The sequence below is a fragment of the Rattus norvegicus genome, chromosome X (genome assembly GCF_021556685.1).
Source record: "Rattus norvegicus strain SHRSP/BbbUtx chromosome X, alternate assembly SHRSP_T2T, whole genome shotgun sequence".
NCBI classification, from domain to species: Eukaryota; Metazoa; Chordata; class Mammalia; order Rodentia; family Muridae; genus Rattus; species Rattus norvegicus.
The window spans coordinates 94,151,280-94,174,230 of NC_141554.1; the positions used below are offsets into that span (position 1 = coordinate 94,151,280).

At 36.6% G+C, this 22,951-nt stretch overlaps 1 protein-coding gene and 1 long non-coding RNA gene across 3 annotated transcripts in view; one reads left to right on the plus strand and one right to left on the minus strand.

Moving 5' to 3' along the window:
* Window positions 1-2,095: 2,095 nt before the first annotated feature.
* Window positions 2,096-9,760, minus strand: LOC108349237 (uncharacterized). The gene is made up of 3 exons (XR_015646639.1): window positions 9,686-9,760; window positions 6,860-6,922; window positions 2,096-3,443 (listed from the first exon to the last, which is right to left on the minus strand). It is a non-coding gene; the product is annotated as an uncharacterized LOC108349237 (long non-coding RNA).
* Window positions 9,761-9,962: 202 nt separating this feature from the next.
* The window catches only part of Pcdh11x (protocadherin 11 X-linked), a 684,984-nt gene continuing 671,995 nt past the window's right edge, over window positions 9,963-22,951 (plus strand). For both annotated transcript variants that reach the window (NM_001271228.1, XM_087599862.1), the window contains 1 exon segment: window positions 9,963-10,286. The gene's annotated coding sequence lies outside the window, so the exon portion shown is untranslated.

The window sequence follows — 22,951 nt, forward strand, 5'->3', positions numbered from 1 at the left end:
TCTTCGTAAGTGCTCTTTTGTCCCTTTGGGGCAAATAAATCTCCTTCCTTCTGAGAACTTAATCTTGGGGTGTCTTGTGCCAATACCAGTTATTTCAGACACTTGAATGTAAACAAAGAGAAAGGAGACTTTTGTAGGGAAAATAAGAAAAGTGAAAATTTAAGGAAAACTGAGGAGTAATTCCAAGATTTTATTACATAGAACAAACAAGCAGAACTACTACAAGAGAATATTCTAAGGGCTGTCATGAGGAATTTTGTGTAAATTTTATAAAAAGTTTCTTTGGATTTGGGCAAAGAAATAATCTCTGCCAGACTGATGAATTCTCTGTGTATCGCTTACTGAGCTTCATTCTCTGTACTATTTAATCTATCCTAACTGTGGAGAGGATCACGTGCCTTTCACATGCTGTTCTCCCAAAGAACCTGGGTTCAGAGTCCTGCTTTGTCTATTGTTTTCTTCTTTTCTGTTAGATGCTGACCTTGGCTAGTATGTTGCTTACTCTGTACAGTTTTGGGACTCACTGGCCTTGTGGCCTTGCTGGTCTCCAACCTTGATTTTGTCATGCTAGATGTTGATTGAACTATGCTCTCTTTATTCACCCATTTATGTGGCAAATTTGTAGTTATTTTGCTGTGAATATTGGCTCTTACTATAAACAGAAAGCTAGCTCCTTTGACATTACTAAGAATAATATAATATAATATATTTAACTAATATAATCTACTATAACTAATATAAATCAAACTTTACCAAATGCAGTAAACTATATAAAAAGGGTTTAGTATGCCTGTGGTTCAACAAGTCAACTGTGGGAAGTAATTTCACAGACACACAGATACACAGACAGATACACAGACAGACAGACAGACAGACAGACAGACAGACACACACACACACACACACATCCCTAATTACTGCAGTGCTATTAATTTTGGATTATATTTAAGCATTCAGAAACTTTTCAAAGAGGTTAAACATTGACTTATGTTCACTAGATACTCATTTGCTGGAATAAATTAAGGTTACTATTTCCTCCCTTTGGTTATTCTTAACATTATATGATCTATCAACCACATCTATAAAACAATGTCTAGAAAAAATTACAAAGAATAGCTTGCAAGTTTCTGAAGTAAATTATTGAATTTTATAAAGAGATAGTGAATGGATAATACAGCTATCTCCTATTCTTTTCACTCAGAGATTCCTTGTGTGTCTCAGGAAATCTAATTTTTATAGTGTTAAGGAAAATTAAAATATTAGTGCTAGGTACTCTATCAGATGTTTTTATATTCATTATCTCATTTGATTTTCCCAATAAATCTCAGACTAATTTTACTTCTAGACAAAAATGCTATACATTAGTTCAAGGCTAATAAGAACAGAATCATTTATTATAGAACATGTAAATTATCCTTTTTTTTCCATTTTCCATGTACAAAGTTTAGTCTTGTAATTACAACTTCATTTTTTTTAAATTTTGATGTGTTACACACAGCAGCACTCCCAAAAGTAGGATGGATTTTAACAACATGAATAGCTATTCAGTTATTGCAACATGGCACGCAAAGCACATAAGTTAGTCATAATGGGGTTGGCAAGTTTTATTGCCCATGTCTCTACCTAAACTTGCATCTAAGGAGATCAGAGTTTAGTAGAAATTTAAGAATAGGAATTGAACACCAATTTGTTTTTCTCCATTTCTTACTAAAACCTAACACTATTTTCTTCTTTCCAAATTCTACAGAGAATATTATTGTGAAAGTAGAGGTTTCCTCAACTTTCTATTTTACCCCTAGCACCTCTATGTTGTCTTCCCATCTCAGTCTCCAGAGGAATATTTTACTATAGTATAGTACTTGTTCAAAAATAGAAAGAAGTATAAGATCAGTTGTTAAAATAATGGTAGTAAAGCTGAAGGAGAAAGAAAATAAGAGAAGTTAAAAAGGATACTTATTATTTGTCTTCCCTTAGGAATCAGAGGATGTCTAGTTTTTATGTCCTACTCTCTTTCTCTGAGACAGAGTCTGAGTTACTAGTTCTTAGGTATGATTTGGGACAAAACACCATCTTTTATTTTTTCTTCTTATTTATTAAGAATTAAGTAGAAATCTAAGCCAAGTTAATTCCATTAAGATTTTATTGAACTTACAGTTATGGCTCCTTGATAGAGTAAATGTAATGTAAAAATATAATTTATTTGACAGTTGTGTTGGTCTACATTATATATCAGATCCAAATAGGTCTTTATAGTAAATCAGGAAATTTCTGAGAATTTTTTCATTTGTGTTACTTTTAAAACTGGCTGTGTATAAAGACATTTGAATAAAGACTGTTGTATCATAAAGTTAGAAATAAAATTTAACCTAATAAATATTTTAGTAGCACTTAGTCTTTTATGAAATTTTCAGCACTTGGTTAAAAGTATGTAATTCTTGATGTTCTTAACTAAGCTTGTAGATATACCTCTTTTTTTTTTTAAGTTTGACTTAAAAACTTGACTGAGAGATACCTCAAAGCCACTACATACTTTATCTTGTAAATGTGTTTTCAAAATGTTGCTTTTTCAGATATCTCTTTGTTATGTTTTCTAACTGATACCTGTAAAGAAAGTAGAAATTTTAATAATTCATACACATATGATGCTTGAAAGCCTATGTTACTTAATACCTTTATAACTTTGTGATTTCATACTCTTCCATTTTATTTGTGCTTTCTTATTATTGCTATTTGTTCAAATATTGTTACAACTTTATGGTCACCTTTTGGAGAATCATTTATAATTGATAGGTTCGTGGCTTTTAATTTATTTACATTGCTCAAGTCTTATGAATAGCTTTGAGTAACATTCTTTATATTTTATGATGAACTGCACATCTATCAGCATGTTGATTCACTCCAGAATCATATAGTAATACATAGTTCAAAAAAGTAAAATTAAAATAAGAAGGTAATGTCTGACGTTAATCTAGGTATTTGTACTGACTCTGCTTAGAAATGTGTCTTATCAAGAATGTAATCCTGAGGGAAGTAGAAAGTTCTGTTACAGCACTGAATTCAGGGCATGAGAAAGGAGATAAGGGATACTAGGCAGTGTGCCCTCACTGTGAATAGCAAAGCCTGATTTAATAATGAATACTAGAATATCCTCGCATCACTGAGGGAGATAAGTGAGATAGTTAACCTTAATCATGAGTATCAACTTGCTGGGATTTAAGTTCAATAAGGAAATACATTCTAGGCATGTTCAAGGAAGTTTCTAGGTTGAGTTAATAGAGGTGGTAAAACCTATCCTAAAACTTCATTTCTATAGGCTGACATTCTGGAATGAATAAACAGGGGGAAAAAAAGGCTGAAGTCCCAAGCATTCATTGACCTCTACTTCCTGTCACTGATCACTCCAAGCTGCCATTGCCTTCCACGCTGTGATTTATTCCTTCAATCTGTAAGAAAGAAGAAAAAGCAACTCTTCTTTACTTAAGTTGTTTTGTCACATATCTAGTTACAGCCATGAAAGAGGTAATTAATTAACTGTCTAACTGTAGAAAATAGACAATTAGGAATGACAGTGACAGTAAAGCTACTATTTATTGAACTTACACAAGAAAGCTAAACACTAATAAAAAAAGAGATGGGAGGGGGATAAAAATTACACCTTTGATCCTAGAGTAATCTTCTGTGCTCCAAATCCTTCACTTTTACTATCTAGCCAGTCAAAAAGATAGTCCCAAGAGGGTTAACAATGTGTGCAATTGTATTTATGGTTTCACCACATTTAAATTTTACTCAGGAAGTAACTATTTATTTAAAAATTCAACACATCTTTCTTTAAACCTGAAAGTAAAGTGAAGCATTCATTTTCACCTTCTGTGGAAAGAAACAAATTGAATACTTAAGACTAGCTGCCTTTTCATATTTGAGAACAGCTAAGATTTTATAATGAAGAACTAGAAACCATTTAATTTGAAATGAAAAAAATCATGTTGAGTATGTATTTTATAGTCATTTATACTAATAATATGTGAAGTAGTGCAGTCAATGAAAAACAGCTCAAAAATAGCCATCCATTAAATACCTTTATTTGACTAAATCACAGCCATAATTATTCTTAAGGGTATTTTGCCTTTTCATAATTTTCTGTACGCACACTACAAGTGTTATCATACATTAGAAAATAGAACAGATTTCACAAGCTACACAAATTTAAATCTACTTAGCTCATAGTCATATCATAGAAATAAAGAAGCTTAAGAAGTAAAGAAGGCTTGGAATAGTCTGAGATTAGTCTATAAACTTTAAACAAAATAGATGTCCTTTCAACAGATCCTTGTTTTGGTGCTGTTGTTGTTGTTGTTGTTGTTGGTGGTGGTGGTGGTGGTGGTGTGTGTGTGTTTCTTAAACTTAAAGCATTATGTGATACCCACTTAGTTAAAGAGAGAGCTAAATCAGAATGTTGGCAAGATAAAAAATTCACACAAATATTAAATAAACAAGAAAGATAGAATTTAGTTTTATTTAACAATCAAAATAACTTTCAGGTTTATTAGTAGTAGTAGTAGTAGTATTTGTGAGTTTTTTTTTCCTTATGGAACAGCTCCTGAATAACATAAGCTAAAGTTTCTCCTAAAGAAATAAAGATAGAAGTTGTTAGTTAATAATATTCTCTATTTTTACTCCTTAAAGAGATTGTTTTTTCTTGCTCATCTCCTGACAGTACAATACAACTAATGACCACACATAAATTAAAGAGTTTCATTTGAAACAGTATGGATACGTGAGAGTACCACACAATATATTCTTTAGTGAAAAACGGCAACTACTAGTATTCATGCGTACTCATTCCCTGACAATAATTAGAGTCCTGTGCTTCAGCAAAGTTCAGCTATATGGACACGGCTGTCATTCTCTGGGCTTAGGAGAAAAAACTAGGCTGCAGCTTTTGTCCACTCCAAGTGTCAAACTATTCAAGCCTAAAAGGAAAATCTCACATGCCCTGATCACTCACAGTTATTCTACCACTACTTCATTAAAGAGGTTGTTAAAGTCTTCAGGGATTATTATAAAAACCTTTCTTCGCTGAGAACCTGTTATTGAATTTCCCCCTTTCCCTGCCCCTTTATCATTTAGTATTTAGGAATAGGGAACCAACTCAGGGTTTCCAATGTTTCCCAAGTAGTACTGCAAACACCTAATATTGTTTCTGCAATGTGGTAGTCCTAGGAGAAAAGGAAGAAAAAGAAACAGAAACAGAAAAAGAAAGCAAAACCCTACAAGTTACCTCTAGGAGGGAAAAACTGTTAGTTTCACTTCCCAGGTATGTCCCTCTCAAATTCTAATCCTTGATAATGCTAGGGAGGGGGATGGGTTTTAGAAAACTGTGTTTCTAAGCTTTCACTAATAGCACCCTCTAGTGTCTCCAGTTAAGTTATGCATATGATTTTCAGCTAAGTACGTGAAGGGGAATGAAAAACGGAAAAAAGAAAAATTCTCAGTTACAATCAGTAACTACTTGGGGGCTGTAAAAACAAGCTTTCTTTTATCTCTCCATATTTAAATTCTACATTTAATGCTGTTCTTGTCTACTTGTACGGTTTGCAGACTTTAGCTTGTGTATGTACATAGTTTCTAAATTTTTATATAATTTATTATTCTTAAATATTACAGCATCATGCCAGTTGTCATGTGTATCTTGGAGAATGACAACTCTTTAATTTAATATCTAGCAGTACTGAACATAGTAGGTAAATTATCTTTTTAAAAATCACATACACATATTGAGGTGGGTAATGCTATCCCTCACATTTTGATGAGTGACAGAATCTGTTTAGAAGACAACTCTGTACCTAAATGTTTTAAAAGTTCAAAAATATAGCTTTAATTTTGTCTGGAGTCAGTACAATTACAAAAAGCAATTAATTTGAATGATAGCTTTATTCAATTGTGCAGAATATGGACATTACATAGTGACATTGGTATGCAAAATTGATATCTTTTATATATGTATGTGTACGTTCACATCCAAAGAAATCTTCAAAATTTGGCATGATTTTATTCTCCCAGTATAACTCAAATTGAGAATCACATTTTATGGACTCAGGAGTTACACGTGGAAAGATAAACACAGTGGTTATCTTCCTGAAAAATACTCGCCTTGGAGGTTTATTTGTTTGCAGCAACATAGTGGAAAGTGGCAATGTTGAGACTCCCTCTTTATTTAAAACTGCTGTCCCTTTCTTCCCCATTGATCATCATTGTTTGCTAATAATTACAGTTGTTATTGCTTAAATATTAAGCATATAAATGTGGGAGATACATTTTATCCTGCCTTATCTAATTTCCAAATTGCCATTGTCATCTATTGGCTACATTATTTGTTCACAATGTACAGTACTAGTTGTTTAGTACAGCACAAAATGGCTGAAATTTTGTATAAAGCAGCTGTCATATAAGAGACAAAATGTGCTTGTTCTGATTAATCTGCATGACCAGTGTGTTTTCCTTTGCACAATGTTCACATGGGAAAGCAAATTATAAGCAGATTACTTGATAAGCAGCATTTTAATGTAAGGGAAACTGAAGTAAAATAATGATTATCCTCATTAATCTTACGTCAAAACTGATTTTGACAGAATGAGTAACAAATACAGCAACAGGCTGTGCCAATAGTGGTCTTTTGCTACGAGGATATGCCTGCCCAATCTTTCTTAACATTAACAGACTTTATTTCTCAGTATTCAGTTCTCCTACATTTGAGAAACATCTTTACTCATTAAAGATTTTTTAAAATATCTTATCAATTATATAATCATATAACACTTTATGGCTAAAGTTAAGAGAGAAAGCATATTTCCATACTTACATGATATATGTTGTCATAATTATACTTTTATATGCATAGCAGAATCATCATTCAGGATCCTAACTGGGACATTGAAAAAACTGTAGTGAATACCACAGTTGCATCATATCAGTTTTTGTAACAACACATAGACATAGTATCCTTCTGACTTTTGAAAGCTTTGTTAATTGCAAGATTTTTTATAGAATTTACATTTTATAGCCACACAATCTGAAACCACATGTGCTTGGAGAACAAACAGTATTATAAACAGTGCAGGCTTGGGTTTTCCAACTCTTTGGCATTTTTATGTATTCTTATTTCCTTATTTGAGAAGCTAATAATATCTACCTCGAGAAGTAGTTTTTGAGGATTAATAGTGCTGTTTAATAATGCAGACGGTCCATAAATTCATTTAGTCACAGAGGGGTCCTTCTCTCTGCAGGAAATGCAAGGTTCTTATCAGTTCTTTCAGAGTTAGAATTCAGTCTGCTTTTGCCAGGTGTTCTGGCTTCAGCTTATTTCATTGCTCACTGGTGCCACCATCAGTCAGAACACAGGCAATGAGGTAATTGGGGAAATTTCTTTTATTATTTTCAGATGTGGATTTCTGTCAGTCTTTTCAACAAACTGCATTTTCTTTTTCTCAGAGGAATTTCAGGGTTACTTAGTTCAACTTGTAGAGTCTCCTTGGTCTACAAGGAATGCTTCGATGCCACAGACATGGTTTTCTTTTGGACTATACACATAAAATAAAATATTTCATTCTATACTACAGAAGAATCCATACTAACTACTAAGCATTCATTTGCTGGATGTTTAATTCACTTTGAACAGAATGCCAGAAACAAAACGTAATGTATAAATCCTTACACAAATTACCTGTGCTTTATGACCATTGGTCGAGGAATTATAGAACGAGTTAATAACATTAACAACATAATTCTGACATGACAATAGCTTTAAGAGCAGCTAATTACTGTTTCTCTCCCTTTACATCAAATTGAGATGGAAATCTTAGGAAAGCAATTGATTGATACCCACTCCAGGTGTTGTGGAGAATAATTTGTGGTTTGAAAATATCCCCGTGACATGGATTTGCCACACTATTCTAGATCAATCAGTGATTTTATTTTCATTGAGTTACTGCCATCCCCTATGATAGTGTCACCGAACAGAGCAACATCCAAGAATCAGACCAGTAACTATTTGACAGCATCTGATTTCATCTCCTACACATTTCCTTGCTCTGACAAAGAGAACAGAGCACTGCTAGATACTATGAATAATGAAGTCAGAGATACAAGAGGAATAAAATGTAATGCTAAAGTGTCTCCCTGGACCAATATAAGAAAACACTTCCTTGTTTTTTATTTCACGCAGACTGCACTGAACTGCCGTGTGGAGGTTTCTCTAAGCAGTGGCTTCAGGTATAAGAAATAAATACAACAAAAAAGATTTAAGGAATTTGTAAAGCAAGATTTTAAGTTAAAGTTAAAAATACAATTGGAATTTGGAAGGGGGTTAGGAAAATAAAGTGGGGTATAGTGGAGCAAGGATTCATAAAAATTTTCCCTCAAAAGAACTTTCTGTAAAAATGCTATTCAAGAAAATCAAGCAACAATAACTAGCAGACTATTTTGTTTTTCATATTCTGTTCCTTTGCAGATGCAATCTCTCATTCTATTTTCCCATCAGTATACAAGATTAAAATCAAATTTACATTAAATTTAGATAGAAATCTTAAGAAAGCATTAACAGAATACATAGATTTTAATGCCTGAAAGCAGTGTACTTTTTCTCATTTTATTTCAGAAGGGAAAAAAAAAACTAAAAAAAAAAAAAAACTAAAAAAAAAATTCATCTTTCCCTTTCAGAACTAAACTGAAGATTGGGAAATCTAAGTTTTTCTACACATTAAGGAAAGGAAGTGGATTATTTTCTAAAATGCACATATTTTGTGCAGGCTAATTCAGACAATTCACCTGTCTCATTCTCTGGCAGAACCAGAGAGGTCTGGGTGTTATTTGTTTTTGAGCCTATTTTATAGGTAGGAAATTAACTTTTGCTTCTTGGTATTCATGACTTATCTGAGCCACACACCTGACACAGTGACCTTTGATGCTTTAGTGCTCTCCAGAGACCTGACACCCTATGCCAGGCAGGCTTCACTAACTGAGCTGCCAAGCTTATTGGCAAGCATTAGGCGTGCAGCTCCATACTGGGTACTTCCTTGTCTGGTATCCTTTACTGCTTTCAAACCACATTGTTCATATAGTGACACCACCCTTTCCCCTCAGACCTGACCCTTTTAATGATACCCTTAGTTTTCCTCTGGGATAGCCAAACGCTGTGTTTCCTCCACAGACACTCTCACTCCACCCTACCCCACACAGGAGAATGTGTGTGTACAGGCAGCCAAGGTCTCTGAGATTGCTCACAGTTAGATATGATATATTCAGAAACAGGCACTTGGCTCAAATAGTGACTTCTTTTGGCTCTTGCCCCTAGTTCCCCTAGTGTGCCCTAAATATCCTTTGTATGAGAAAACGGTGTTGCTTGTTGTTGGTTCTCTAGCTGGAGTCAACTGAGACAGAGGAATCTCAAGAAAGCACACATACCAAGAAAAATCAAACTTCTGTAAGATGATGTAAAGGAGTGAAACTTAAAGAGGAGAACTAAAGTGCAAGCAGAGGGGCACCACCCGGGGGGGGGGGGGGGAGATGCTTGCCCTACTTATTCTGCTCAGTGTGTTCCCCTTAAGCATCCAGTCCCATAAAGGAGCTTTCAGGCAGAGCGCATTCTGCTTCCTTCTCTGGGCCACAAGACGTAACTTCCCAAGCTTACCTCAATCTCGCCCCCGCACCGCTCCTGGGGTTCTTCATCCTCTGGGAGAGGCCGCCTCCTGAGCTGGAGTGGGATGGGGGGGTGCAGTGAGTGGGGACAAAAGGGGGTACCCATCAGTTGGTGCTGCGCCATCCCCTCCCAGCAGGCGGCTAGGACACTCGTTCACTCCTTTTCCCCCCGCCTTCCACTCGTTCACCCCCCTTCTGTCCCCCCTTCCCCCTGCTGTTTAGTCCCTCCCCCTCGCCATTGAAAAGGGCTGGCTTGGCAGTGGCTCCTTGCAGTCGACGAACTGTCAGGGCGGGAGTAGCTGTGAGCCGGAGCAGCCAGCAGCGGCCCGCGCAGCAAAGCGGAAAGCCAGGCTACCACAGTGCAAGGAGTCGCGGAGGCAGAAGCTACTCAGGCGACACAGGCAGCCCTGCTAGCCCGGGCCGCCAGACCAGCCTCACAACCAACCTCCAAGACAAACAGCTGCTCCGCGGACTGCGAGCTGTGGCGGTAGATCCCGCTACAGCAATCGCAGTCTCTGTGGAGCGGGCGGAAGCCTTTTTTCTCCTTTTTCGTCCCCCCTCTTCATTCTACTCAAGAGGAGTCTAAACAGTAGGTAAGTATCGGGTTCGGGAGCCAGAGCCGCTGAGGCTGGGGACCCATGGCATGTCCTGCGCTTAGGACGCGGTGACTGCCTGCGCCTGGGATCTGGACAGTTGACCACAGCATGCTTTTAGAAATGCTATTGGTGCCCTCCCTTCTGAGTTCTGTTCCCTAGAGGTAAGAAAAACAGCAAACCCCGGAGATGAGCTCCCAAAGAAAATGTTTTGGCACTGCCTCCACTTGGTTTGGTTACTTTGCTAAAACTCTCACTTTTGTCAGAAAAGTGTCCGCGCATGAATTTCTCCGACATGGATTGTGCAAAAAGGTCTTTCACTTTAACTGATTCTGCCAGCTTCAGCGAAGCTGAATGAAACTCTGATCTGGGAAAGTGTGGCGATGCGGAGTTGACGCCCCAGACGGTTAGGGGAGACGTCTGGAACAAGCCCAGCTGAGGGGCAATGCCCCAGCAGTGATTTCCTGGTGGATCCTGGAAGCAGGCCGAGCTGCGCTCCTCTCTGGGGGCTCCGATTTGAGTCCAGGTTTGATGGCGCAAACCCCGGGGGGGAGCGACCCTTGCCGCAGGGCTTCGGAAAACTGTGCGCACAGCAGGGCGCCCAGAGTCGGTGGGATTGGTCTTCCTGGTATGCTCCCTTTTCTACCTGCCCTGGGACCTAGCGAATGTGGAAATGGTAGGTGTGGGGAATTCTGACCCCCTTTTATAAATGCAACTTCCTATAAAGCAGTAGCTGAAAACCAGTGTTCTTTTCTCATTGAGGGGTTTAAAAAAAGACTTATAAAGTCAAGCCTAACATAAAAGGGTTCCTTTTTTTTTTTTTTTTTTCTCTAGAGAAATGGCTTGGAATTCCTTAGCCAAAAGAACGCCCACCTATGTCATAAATACATGACATTTTTGAAGAGATACCCAAAAAGCAGTTCCTTCCACAAAAGAAGGATCTTCCTAGAACATGTATAAAACGGTCCCTTTCCCGAAAATGTCTCTTGCTACGAGCTTCAGTGGAAAAGGTGACTTTAAAAAGCGATCACATTGCTTTAGAGACTTTGGAAGAGCGCAAGGATAGTATAGCTCCGTTGGAGACACTTCTCTGTGAGCTCAGAGTCACAAAGCGACTAGTCCCTGGGGTGTCAATGTCCCAGAGTGCACGGCAGGATCCGCTTCCGTGTCTCCCCCAAGGAAAGACTTTTTAGGGTTTGAGTGAAGATGGCCCCTTTGCTGCCTGTGATTTATTCCAGGCTCCACTAGGTTAGCCGCCTTTGCGGCTTGGGGTGCGGGGCACTGGGATGTGCGCTTGGAGTAGGTGAGCGCGCGCCTGCAGGCGAGCACTCGCCTCTGCGAGCGGGGTGTCCTTCCAAAATGTCTCAGGGGGCTGGGAGTCCAAACTTGCGCCATTGCGGCACCCACTAACAAAGTAAATCAGGAAGAGAAGGGGTTCTAGGACAAAAGAAAAAAAATAATAATAAAGAAAATTAAAGAGCAACAGCAGCAAACAATGAAAGCAAAACCTTAATGCTGTTCTTTCCCTTACTACGGAGGAAACTTTGCAAAGGCAGATTTATACCACGATGGGGACTGTTTCTGTACAATGGACCCAATGTGAAAAAGTGTTTGAGAATCTAGGCCATGGGCAATAAGGGCTAAAAAATAGGGGCTAGAGGACCCTGTGTGTAGTCCTCGCTCTGCAACCAGCAAACAACCTGAGGAGCAGGCAGATAATTCTGAACACTTAGCACAGCACAACACCAAAAAGGTGAAGACACTAGGTGACTTAAAGCGACTCTCTTGTCATCCTTTAAAAAAAAAAAAGAAAAGAAAAATGAAAAGAAAAAAAAGGAAAGCAAAAAGGGAGTAAAAGAAGTGTGACTCAAGATCGAAGAAAGGAGTTGTGGGGAGGGGGGAGTGCGCTGGTTAGCGCCTCTGCAACTTTGGAAGACTTGCACTTTTAATCATATTTGAAACAAATTCTCAAATTCTCACCGTCCAGGCTCTAGCTTCAGGGCTATCTTTGCCTGTGTTTTTGTGCTGGGGGAGTAGGCTTTTGAGAGCCCATGAAAGTAACTGATAGTATGTATCCGTGTTTCACCTTTCTTGTCTTTGGTTCATCCGAGGCAGAACTGGCAGTGTGCGGGCGGTTTTGAGAGAGAACCAGGAGATGAAGGAGCCAAGGTCTAAATCTACCTTTCTCCTGCTGCTAAATTAAGAACTGCCGCGCCCAGCTCAAGTCCTGGCGCCGCCGCCAGGGCGCTGAGTTTGCCAAGCCGCTCGCAAGAGCCTCAGAGAGCGAGCACAGGGAACGTAGTTTGTGCTGGGGTCCTCCTCATCCCGGCCGCCCCTCCTTCTCTGGCAATGACGTCAGCTGCAGTGAGGGTCGGCCGGCTGGTTGGAGAGCCAGCGACTAGTGCGGGTCGGGAGCGGAAGCAGGCCAACTTGAGGGGCGCCCTCCCGGTGTGCAGCCGCCCTGTGTCCCTAGGCTCCCTTCCTGCACTGCCGACCCCACCTCCTCCCCTGCAGGTGCGGCCTGTCCGTTGAGCTTTTGGAACTTGGCCTTCAGACTCTCTCTCTCTCTCTCTCTCTCTCTCTCTCTCTCTCTCTCTCTCTCTCTCTCTCTCTCTCTCTCTCTCTCTCTCTCTCTGCCCTCCCTCCTTTTAGCCTGTCTCTGTTCCAACCCTTACCTTTTTTTATTCACACTGAGTTAAATCGTCTAGTAGCAAGGTACCAGGGTTGAAATCCCAGCGTGTCTTGCACCACCCACTCCCTCCATGCTAGGTGAATAGTAAAGATGTAAGAATCTCAGATTCTTTACCCCCACCGCCCATCCCCCACCTGCCCGTCTCTGCCTGCAACCTAAGGAAGCAAGTTCTTGGTGGTGGTGGTGCTGCTGGTTGTGGTGTGTGTGTGTGTGTGTGTGTGTGTGTGTGTGTGTGTGTGTGTATGTGTGTGTGTGTGTTGGGGGGGTGCTTTTCTCCAGGAGATAGGGTGGAGAGGGAAGGGGACAAAGGTGAATGTTCTGGATGGGGAGTCCCTTGTATGAAAAATATGAGGCTGGAAATAGGAAGTCGTACACTGAGCAGGTTCTGGCTCTGGCAGCAGGCAAGGAGCTGCGGTGCTTTTTAATTCCAAGGCTACAGAGTCACTTCTATAGACCAATGCGCCAAATTGGGACGATTCCTGAATAGTATTTTTTTTTTTTACTAGACAGAAGCCTACTGTAGCTTCCCTTTATAACGTGCCCCAGTGCTTTTGAGGAACAACACCCCACTTTCCTGAAAGCAAAACCAATTCCTTTTCTCACTTAGTGCGAACAATTTATTCTTTACCTCCAAGAGAAGGATCCCAGTGAGCAGTTGGACAAGGTGGTACAAGGCAATAGGAAAGAGACACAAGCTGGGCATGTCAACATCAACTGAAGCCCTCAGTTGTCACATTCTTGAGGAAATTAGATTCTAGGGGATCACAACAAATTGCTTTGCTGCTGCATTTCCTTTGAAGGCAGAGGGGAATTGCACAGTAGCTTCCGTTTTGTAAATGTGGGTTTTCTTGCCCCCCTTTCTTTCCTTCCCTTTGACACAAAGCGTTCTTTACATGATATATCACTCCCGCAAACTTAAGAGCTGCTGTGCGTTTGAAATGCAGGAAGAAGGGAACTCAGATCAAGCATAAAACCACATTCATTTTCTAGAGCTCAATCATTTGCTAAAGACCCACCCTCCCTTTATCACCCAAGTGCTGTTGTGATGGATGTCCTTAATGTTGGGTTTCTGCAGCTGGAAGGCCTAGCTGAGAGGATGCAGGCTTCATATTATTCTTTCTCTTGGTATTCAAAACTTTATGCAAGATAGAAATTCCTGATAATAAGCTTCCTTATTGTTGTTGTCAGGAAGAAATCTGGTAAGGTATTTTAAAAGGAAAAAATTGTCTGTCTCCCTCTCCCCCTTAATGGGATCAGTTCACCATAGCTTTTTGACAAGATTTAAAAGATTCTTGGGGGAGCACAGGACGGTATACAGACAAGAAGACTGATCAAGCCACTGGCTTTGAACTACATTCAGGAAATACGTATGGTTGCCACGTTTTCTATTAGTGGAAAAGAAAACTATACAGGGGATGAAGACGTGAAAGTCAATTCCCTCCAATAATCTCGGTTTACATATTTGAAAGATGACATTCATTTGTTCACCAAAGAATCCACAAACATGAATTAGTCAACTATTGTACCAAAGTGCCAGACTCTAAGAATCCAAAAGAGATTATGCAAAATTTGGCATAAGCCCATTTAAGCTAGGAGACTCATAAAATTTTGATATGATGTGGTGAATGCTCTAATTGTTCATAACGGAGGGATTAATTTTTTGCTATGAGGTTAGGAGGTTCATAAGAAAAAAAGGATGTTTTCTTGACTATAAAAATATTCATACCTAGTCACTGGGAGCCAACAAGCAGACATGGATGGTTTTAGAGAATAAAGTAGTAAAGAAAGGATGGTGGCAGGAATTTGTGGCTTACTGTGGAGCTAACAAGTATGTGTAATTTGTAGATTTTGGCCACCTTTGAGGATTTATCAGGAAACGATGTTATAATAAAATAAGGAGGAAATATCTTGCAGTGAGTGGTTTATGAAATGCACTTAAAATTATATTAAATAATTTGATGAATTGCAATAGAAAATAAAAAAGGAAGGCTACTGTGGGGAAAATAGTTTCCCTTTTATTATCTGCATACTTATATAATTTTACTAATTGCACTTTCCTGTCCCAATCTTGTATATATTTCATCTTCCACCAAAATATAGTGGAGTGTCTCTAAGACCTTTTGTTCTAGACATCCGCATGTTTTTACCATTTACAAGCACAGGTTTGCCCACCACACTCCATTTTCACACACGTCCGTGAACCCTCTCATCATCCTGCATTGTTTCTTTTTCCATTCCTTATTTCAGCTCCCTCCCTAATGCCAGGTTTAGACTTGTTAAATATTGTTTCCGTCCTTTATACAGTAGCAAACAACAGTACCCTGTTTTACTTTTCACTTTTCCTTCACTGCTTTATTTCTGGATTAATTAATCTCCATTTTTTAAAAAAATATCCTACTGCACATTAGGTACCTTAGCCTCTCCAATAACTCCAATAACTTTCCATAAATAGAAAAAAGAAAGAAAGAAAGAAAGAAAGAAAGAAAGAAAAGCTCCTGCTTCAAAATTGTTTACAAATATGTAAAATTTACTGCATCGAGATGACTTAATATTGTTTCTGTGTCTTTTGCTGCTTTAATTTCAAACAAGATTTTTAGTAGAACTCCTTTGATTTATTGTATTTGTATGATGTCTGTCCATGCCTGTTTTCTGTTGGTTGTATTTAGGGAATTTAAAAATTGTGCATTGGTGGTATTCCAAATGTATATAATTGTTCACTACACATTCTTTACACAGTTGCATTGCATTTTGTCCTTTCTGGTGTGTCCTCTTCTCACGAGTCATTTCTTTTACTGGTTTTAGTAATAATAATTTTCTTTCCTGCTCCATCTTCAGGATCCCAGACGAGATAAGCTTTTGCCAATTTTTGTTTCTATTAACATATTTATGTACCATACCCAGAGATAAAAGAAGCTCTCTCTCTCTGTCTCTCTGTCTCTGTCTCTGTCTCTGTCTCTCTCTCTCTTTCTCTCTCTCACACACACACATGCACACACACACACTATATATATATGTGTGTATATATATATATACATATATGAAGAAAAGGAAATGATTCTCATGTTATTCTATGTTTTATAAATTTGGCTCAATATTGTTGGGAAATAAGAGGGAAGAAAATATGTCATACAATCTACATTTTATTTTCATCAAAGACATTTGAATTTTATCTTGGGGAAAGCAAAATATATAATGACTCCACTTGTTTATACTCATTAAATTTCTTTATAACATTCTGAATTACTTGTCATTGTCTGAGCAGAGTTTTGTTATCTGAAGACTTTATTGATCATTCAATGTCCAGAATGAAGAAAATTAGGTAAGATTTCTTGACATTATAGATTTGCTTATGATATTTAAACTGACCATGCTTGAAAATGGTGTAATTATTTGGCCGAAGTTAATCATAAAAGGCATATCAAAAATATGGTTTGAAAAAGCAAAAATCTCTGATTTATATGACACATCTCTTCAAAATTTATATGCCGTGCAGCATCAATGATAAAACACAGACTTATCAATAGAGGAAAACTAGTTTAGCTTGAAATTGTCTTAGAGATTTTGTTGTTTACATAAAAGACTGCATTTTTATTAACAGCCAAATAAAAGTGAAAAGATTGGCCTCTTCAATTATGTTTTAGAATTAAAAGAATGGTTTGCCAAAATCATAAGTGCTTCTATTATTGTTTACATCCCGAAGATCATCAATTATTCAAGAATTTAAAGGAATATTTCTAGTGCTGTAAATATTGATAAGTAGTTTTTACAGCTAAAATGACAATGATTATAGTTTCACTTCCATAAGAAATATGAAAGAATGTTTATCCACATAATCCATTCATCTAGAATGTTGATGATTGTGTAATAAAATGAGCAAAGTAATAAGAAGGAAAAGATATCCTAGAATCAGATTTTTCCTTATTCAATTTAAATTGTGTTGATAATTTAACATTTCTTGTAGCTTGTCAATATACTGTACTTAGAATACAAACTGAATTTTTAAATTGGTTTGCAATTCATTTGCTAACGTCATATAAAATGAAAGTCAACTATTACTTCTTTTTACAAATTGATTCGTTCTTTTAACTTGTTCAATATGTACAGCATTCTGTATATTTATATTATTTTAAATGTAATTATTAATTCTAGTACCACATAAACAGAATAGAAAATGAAAGACATAGTTTTTCCTGATTTCCCCTCTGAAGGTCAGGCAAGTGACATTAGTTAAAGCTATCTAGTCAGTAAAAGTTAAAAAAAAATTGCTGGTTTTCAGTCTTTAAGCTAGGACTTTTCCTTGGATTCTGCCTTGCTTTGTCCTATTTCTATGAGTTTATTTTATTCAAGTTTTGAATGTAAAAAAAAAGACAAAAAGAGACTTAGATTAAAAAATAAAAATTCAAATATGAGTACCTTTATGTGTATTAAAACAAATTTGTTACTTGGCTGCTTTCATTGTATTTTCATTCCATTTAGTTACTTTGTATATTGATCTTGTGAAAAGTACCTCATAAAATAGTAGGACTATTGATGTGGTAATAGTATACATTCCAGACACTTAAAACATTCCCTTCATTTTATTTATAGGAAGAGTTCAAATTATGATCCATCATAATACCACTCCATTAAGTTTGAGTCCATTTAATGTAGTAAATATTTAGTGCTATCTCTTAATTCACAATGTTTGCAAGACATCTTATATTTCTATGTGTGTTTTTTTTTCTTTTTTGGAAAAAGTTGTCAATAATTTTTAAGTAGTGTTTTTCTTTAGACATACCATATTTGAAGCACATGAGTGTTAATCTTGTGTGGGTTTGTATCATAGCAAACAAAAAACATTAAGCTTCTAATATGCAAATACATTGTTTTGTCTTCAGGGTTACAAATATTTTCCTTTGGATTTTGACATGGTAAGTGAGAGCAGGGATTTATTCAAATTATGTGAACATCAGGTATTTTATAAGTTATTAGTGTATACAGGGTAGCCTTGAGCAAATAATTCAGCTCCCTGTACTAGTTTCCTCAAATGGAAAATGAAGGAGCTGAAAATTACTTCAAGGTCCTTTGCAAAACACACCTGTCTTGTGAAGGTTCACAAAAGGCAGCATATACAATATCTGTCCTTGTCTTTTGGCTTTGTAAGCACTACTACCTTCACTGCTTTGAGTCTTTAACCATTGATACCAAAACTGCTGTGGCTCCTTCAGCATTGTAATGCATTGCATGTGACAGTTGAACTGCATTGTGACAGATGGCCCTTAGATTTAAGAAATTAACGACTTTAAGAAGGTTATATATTGACAGGTCAGGAGCAATTAACATCTGCAATAAGACGTAATGAATACTTAAGTTAAAATGAATTCGACACATAGTTGTTGAATGTCACTCTTTACATTATAGCACACTAAGTCTAGGACAGGTCTAAGAGCCTCTGGAAATGTCAAAGACCAAAAATATTAAATCTAAAACCTTCAGCTCACAAATGTGGAGTGAATTCTCCAGGAGTTCATATAAAATATTGCATGGTAGATTGACAGATACATCTTTCCTACTTTCCAGTGTACTTAGAATTTTAAGACATTGTTTCATCCAACTGTTTAAGTACATTTGCTCAAATACAAGTGTGTGTGTGTGTGTGTGTGTGTGTGTGTGTGTGTGTGTGTGTATCAGAAGTTAAATATGTAGCTTTATTAAACTAAGCAATTTCCTATTTGGACTCAGATCTGTGTTCAACACTTTCTTTTAAATTGAGGCTGTTAATTGCTCTTGTATTGTAAATACTATGTTATAAAATACACTATATAATGACCTGATATTTAGAACAAGTGAATAAAATATTAACACATTAAAATACATAAATATTTTTAACGTGGCCTGAAATGACCATTTACTACAGATAGATAAAATACACAAGCTCTGTAATATTTGGTTTACTTTTATCAATACATATTTACCAGGCACACTTAAATGTACATTTCTATGAAGGTTCAAACATAACTTTGGAAAGATTTTGAGTGTTACTTTTCTAAAATTTAACCATTCAGTGTGTCAAAGTGTATGCTGAGTATTAGAGAGTATCACTAGAAGTGTCAGGTAAAAAAGTAGGCAGGCAAAATATTTCAAAGCAAAATTTCCTTTCCTTTCAGGAATAACCTTGTACAGCTATATTTTCTTTGGAGGAGAAAGTGGGAGAGGAAATAGGAAATCAAATGGAGATGAAAGAACAACTGGAGTGTTAAGTGATGGGACTTAGATTTTAGTCCAGCGAGAAATATGCAATCTTTTTAAAACTGCCTGTGTGGGTTCTCTCTTTCTCATTTCAAATATTATATTATATGTTTAGAATACCTTAAGTTTGATATGATTGTAGCTTACTAGGTTAAAACATCATCCAAAACAGAAGACTTCATTATATTTAAAGAGAAGCCAAGTAAGTGGTGCCACACAAACACACACACACACACACACACACACACACACACACACACACACTCACATGAAAATGTACTGTATAAACAAGCAACACAAAAACACTGAATCAGGCTGCAACCATTTTTTATTTTTTAAATCAGAAAATAATGTGCTCAGTTTAACTCTGGTACCCCTGTTGCCTTGGTTTTCAATTGAGGCCCAGTTCATACAGCTCTCCTAGCTTGAAGTTTTTCATAGCCTATGAACTTACTCCTAACAATCACTAGATACAGTAGTTATAGTATGTACTGTCCATTTAACAAAGGAAGGAATGTTAAGCAGAAATTTTCATGGAACCGATTAAAAATCAGTTGAACATTATGCATGTTGGAAGCCCCTCACAATTATGTTCAAGAGTTTAAAGCAATGGAATGTAAGGCTAATGCGCCACAAAATGTATAGCTGGGTAGCTGTAACAACATCGCAGTACTTTAAAATGCAATTAGAAGACAATTTGTAATCAATCAAGATCTCTGCTAAGGACTTGTTATTTTAAACTCTGGTTTCTAGGAAAGGTGCATTTTATTTCTGTACCTCTCAAATTTTACTGTTCAGACCTTTTAACTAGAAATCTTGTTAAGATGCAAATTTTGATTCAGTAGCTGTGAATGAGATCTGGAATTTTGCATTTCTAAAAAACACTGTGGGCATGTTAATGCTGCTAAACCTCAGCCCACACAGAGCAGAAAGGAGCTAATTTATTTTCATGTAAATATGACCAAGGTGAAATTAACCAAAAGTCGCATAATTTTAAAAATCAATAAATTTGAGTTATTGTGCAATGTATTACACATTCAAAAATTAACAAACTGTATAATTATTTGCATTTTGATATTAAAATTTATCTTAATCTCCGGCCTAAGTAATTTAGGTAAACCTGCCATGAGAAAAACAACCAGTCTCTAGTTCATCATTTGCCTAACTTTTTCACCAGCTGACATGCATGCATTTATATTGCTTAGAAACTGAAAGCCATTGAACAAACATTATCAACAGTTTAACAATATTTTAAACATTTTCAAAGTAACCTTAAAGCCATAACTATTTTTAACAAAGTATAGTTCCTAGAAAGTATGCATTTATAAAATATCTCAGTGATTTCTAATATTGTGTGTGTGTGTTTGTGTGTATGCATGCATGCACATTTTGACATGTGTAAAAATAAAAAACAATGCTTTCAGAAGTCCTGCTACTTTGGTGTGAGGTATGAACTCTTGTCATCAGGCTTCACAGTAAGTGCTTTTATTCACTGAACCATTTTTCTAGCACTATAAAATATTTTAAATGAACGTGTCATTGAGTCATTTGTATTTCAGAGCCACCAATTGAATTTTCTCATCTCGACATTAAAGTTTTCCTTTTTCCTTATTAAAAAAAAGTATCTGACACTTAGCAGAACAAGAACACCAAAAATGACAGTGAGAGAGCTTTTATTTTTCTTTGCTATCTACCATTAAAAAAAATTCCTAAAAGCTGGGAAGAAATGGTAAACTACACAGGTGATAGTTTCATCACAACTGTTTTTTCCTCAGAAGGTAGTATAATAGCTCTTTATTCTGAGCAAAACTTTAATTCCTTTTCAGACTATAGAAGAAAAGTCGGTGCTCTACTTTTTTCTGTGCAGCTTATCATGCTACAGAAGCAGCATTAAAATGAGGCATTCATTCCACGTATTAAGTCGGAAATAAAATTTTAAATTGTGTTTGGGGAGAAGCACAATGTGATCTGATGGTGTTTATTGAAAAAAAAATCCCTTCAAAGATGATGTGGCTGTCTTAATTGTGGCATCACAAGTCACCATCTTGTCAATGAGACCATTTGTCTTTTTGGAGCTCAGATAATGTAACAGCAACAGCAGAGCTTGTTTGGTAGCAACTTGAGGATCCCTGTGAACTACAGGGCCAATTGGATTAAAATGTTTTTTGCAAGTGCTAAATGAACTTGGGTGTCTGCCAAAATTGCCTTGGATTTCATTACTCTTAACATTACTTAATAATGCTAAGCCTAAACTGTTGCTATGTGTCTTCCAGAGAGCTTATAACAGCATAAATAGCATATTTCCTTTTAAAAATAATGTCCAATTTAAAAATGTAAGCGTATAAGAGATTAAGAAAAATATGTGATATTACAGAACAATTAAAATGATACTGGAGTAAAGTTATGAAGTATTTCTGAAATACATTAACATTTTTCACTTTGATTGGCCATAGGTAACTAAACCAACCCATGGAACCCAAAGCCATGGAGAAAGGAGTGCTACTCTACTTGAAATATCATCTCTTTGTTGTAAGAAACAATCTTTCTGCAGCTAGCATTAGCTGTATGAATTGATTATATTATCATTTTAAAATGTTTTGTTCTTGATTTTATGGTATTCCAGACTTTATTACATGTGAATCTCACAATGATTTTGCAACATGGATATTTCAGATACTACATATTTTGTGAAAAGTAACCCAGACTTAGGTTTTTTTTAAGATCACATACCTTTTCAGTCCCATAGACAGGGAATAATATTAATACTCTCAACTAATAAACATACTCTTTTTATGTTCAGATAAAATTAAGTAGCCTTGCATATTAAAGAAAAGAAAATGAGCTTTAAGAGCTTTGAGTTTATATTAGAAATCATGGAGATAACTTATTGAGTTATTTACTTATTCGATTCTTTTTGAGACAGCATCTCAGTGTGTAGCCCACTGCATTATATAACCCAGAGGTGACGTTGAGCTTTTTTATCTTGGTCTCTCATGTGCCTAGATTTCAGGAATGAACTACAAACCTAGAACCGTGAGTTTTATTAAGTGTAGTTAAGGTATGATTCCTAGTCTTAGAAATTTATACCATGTGATAACATAATTATATAATTACAAGTTATACACAATATACTAGAAAACAAGGATGCAATCTAACTGAATGAGAGAAAAAAATTGCTGCAGTTTAAAATGTGTTCAGAAGTCAGAGCCAAGATCCTTGGAGTTTCTTCTCTGTAAAGATGCACCCATTTGAGAGAGTAGACCTGGGAAAGACTACTTGAAAAAAAAAAAGAAAATATATTACAGCTATGGATTAGCTTACCATATGTTTAAAATAAATAAAAACAAACAAAAACAAACATGCAAACAGTCTCTCTCTCTCTCTCTCTCTCTCTCTCTCTCTCTCTCTCTCTCTCTCTCTGTGTGTGTGTGTGTGTGTGTGTGTGTGTGTGTGTGTTTGAGTGTGTGTGTTCTACAGATGTGTTTTGGCAATGCTTGCAACACTGAATATTAAGAAGATTCACATTCACATTTTGCATTTTATTTAAAACATATTCAAGAATTTCCATTGTGTAGATTTTAGTGACAATAGTTAACTATGTAGGGTGAATAATTTCACCCACTGGGAAATCACACTGTGTTTTCCCTTGGAGGAACTAGATTATTAGAAGACATTGCAAAAATAACTTTTGTTGATGGAGAAGTGAGCCTTGTTTAGTTTCTTTAACGAATCTCCTGAGGTAATT